The sequence below is a fragment of the Manduca sexta genome, chromosome 25 (assembly GCF_014839805.1).
Source record: "Manduca sexta isolate Smith_Timp_Sample1 chromosome 25, JHU_Msex_v1.0, whole genome shotgun sequence".
Classification (NCBI taxonomy): Eukaryota; Metazoa; Arthropoda; class Insecta; order Lepidoptera; family Sphingidae; genus Manduca; species Manduca sexta.
In genome coordinates this window covers 4,713,445-4,716,143 of record NC_051139.1, presented here as the reverse complement: position 1 = coordinate 4,716,143, position 2,699 = coordinate 4,713,445, and positions in this window count along the sequence as shown.

The window sequence follows — 2,699 nt, the reverse complement described above, 5'->3', positions numbered from 1 at the left end:
AAGTTATAGTTAATTGCTAAGAAATATTTGAAAAAAAAAACTATTATGGAAGGGAGGTGGTATTTAGTTATAAAACCTCGGTCATACGAAACCTTGTAGCATGCTGTTATCTTCTGTTGGTTTTATTGGTCTATTTATCTAGGTTTAAGAAAGAGGCACTGAATTGATTGAATGTAGGATATATAAGCTATAAGGTGTTAGACGATATAAGAGTAGGTACTACTTATTTATATAATTATGTATATTTCTCAATAACCGAGTTAATATTACGACAAACGTGCAGTGTGGATATCGGTTGTTATTGTGCCACTCGTACAAGATAATACTTGATTTATATTAATGCGATTTAATATAAAATTAAAGTGGTTAGTCAGTGTAACAGTATGTTTATAGATTTAACTTAAAAGTTGAATGAAGATAAAATTTAGAAAACTTAATATTTATTTTTATTGCTTTGATATTAGCCATATTATAAGGCCAGTTGAAAAGAAAAATAATTTATTAATCGACTGTCAACGTATGTGTGCCTTGGGTGGCTGAACTATTTTGGACGCGATAAGTTTAGTTGGATCAGCATACATTGCAGAATATTACGCAGTTTCAATTAATTAATTATTATTAAATAACATATTTTGTAACATCCTTTTTATGAAGTTTGTCTAAACACACCGACTCTATAAAAATATGGAGATTTTTTAATATTATATAACTAGGTATTGCTCACGGCTTCGCTCACGTAAAATGCCTTTCTCGTACAAAAGTTCGTAAATCACTGTAGCGATTCATAGCCCCCAAAAATCATATTAAAATCAGTTTTATAATTCAATATTTTTTATTACTCAATTATTTCTTAAAGACGGGCCACCAAATCTCTCGCCTGATGGTGACCACCAGAGCAGACCATAAACAGTAGTTGCCCATACTTTCGCAAAGAGAGAATTGTAGGATACTAGCAAATGAATTGCTGTATACACCATACTTACTCTCACCGAAGTTTTGTCCCGCAGCGGTGATTAGTAAGGTTCTACGCTGATTGTGAGCACTGACCGCGAAAGCTGTCCGTTTATCGACAGACTGCTTTTTCAGTTTGATTGATGCCTCCGCTAGACACATCAGCGATACTGTCGAGAGAAAGCCAACGAAAGTGATTTATAATTTAATTATTCTCATGTACTATACTGTATTGAGTCATTTGGTATAAGAATTTGTTGCCGTGATTTTCTAACGGCAAATGGGTTTTGGATCCAAGACGGTGCCTAAGCAGTTAGTTTTAAATTGAATAGAAATCTGTTATACAAGGTAAGGCCTAGTTAGGCCTATTTAGATAGCGGCGATTCCAGAAATATGCATTTTCGAAATACTTAGACTTATTTTAAAAATAATAAAATGAAACAAGTCTTGTCAAGTGAGTAGCATAGTGGGAAGTCGTGACCATTGCATAGTTACGTCCAAAATATTAGTTATTTTGCTAGCGTATAGAATTTTTTATTTTTTTGTTCTTATAAACTGATTGCAATAGGATAGTTTTCATTAAAACAATGTCAAAGGCAAGTATATAAAAATAGAATTAAAAGTGGCAATAGATACCGCATTTTATTAAATATATCCAGTATTTTTAACCAGCACAATGAAGGTACTATATGAATTAAACTCCACCGAATTCAGTATCTTTTAGCCTTGTAGACAAAATTTAGATACTACTTTCAATACTGTACACTTTATTTATACGCCGCAAAATGCATAGCCATCATAAACATGGTGGAATAGAAAAACAATGGTTTACACGTGTTTAGGATAAGAACACATTTGGCGTGGACGGCCGTGAAACACAATTATTGTTCGTTGCATGCTCTTTCTTTAGTTCCCACGTGTTATTGTTATTTTAGCGTCGAAACTCAATTTGCATTTACGGAGGAAACTAAAAATCATGTTTTGTGGGTTTGTTTTGATGTTATAATCTTAAATAATACATATTCCCCACGTTGGAATAAATGCTACTCGTCATGTAAATGCATCGATATACATATATGTACTACGTACTAGATCTGGCGTTCCGTACATTCAATGCGTTCGGCGCAACTATATTGCAGTCCGTACACCTGACGTTAGTATGATTTAACACGAGTCTAAGTGTAAACCTGGATGTGATTAAAAAATAGTCAAAACGAGTAAAATTATTTTCCGAACAGTGACGTTTTGGTTGCTATTTTAGTTCAGATTATGAACAAATAGTTTATATGGACGTTCGTGTTTATAGAATATACGTCAATGCGTAAATGTATAAGCCGACCAAATATAAATGTCAAACTCTAATTTATAAATGGCAATAAAATTAGTACTATACATTAGCTGTTTAAAGCGATAACTGTTAAATAAAAATTACAAAAGTTGAAACAAGCCCTTATTACTTATCATGGATACTGTCCCAAGTCATTTGTGACTCTGATGACATTGAACATGATGAAACGTAACAATCAACGAGATGTCGCTTTATGGTTATCAGAATTCGACTAATAATGCCCCATTGACGTATATTCTATAGACACGAACGTCCATATAAATTATTTGTTCAAAATCTGAAATTAAAATGGCAACCAAAATGTCACTGTTATAACCTATTTATTCACTTGAACAAAAAATAATTAATAATTGATTCACATTCAGGTTTACATTTAGACTCGAGTTCTTATACTACGAGT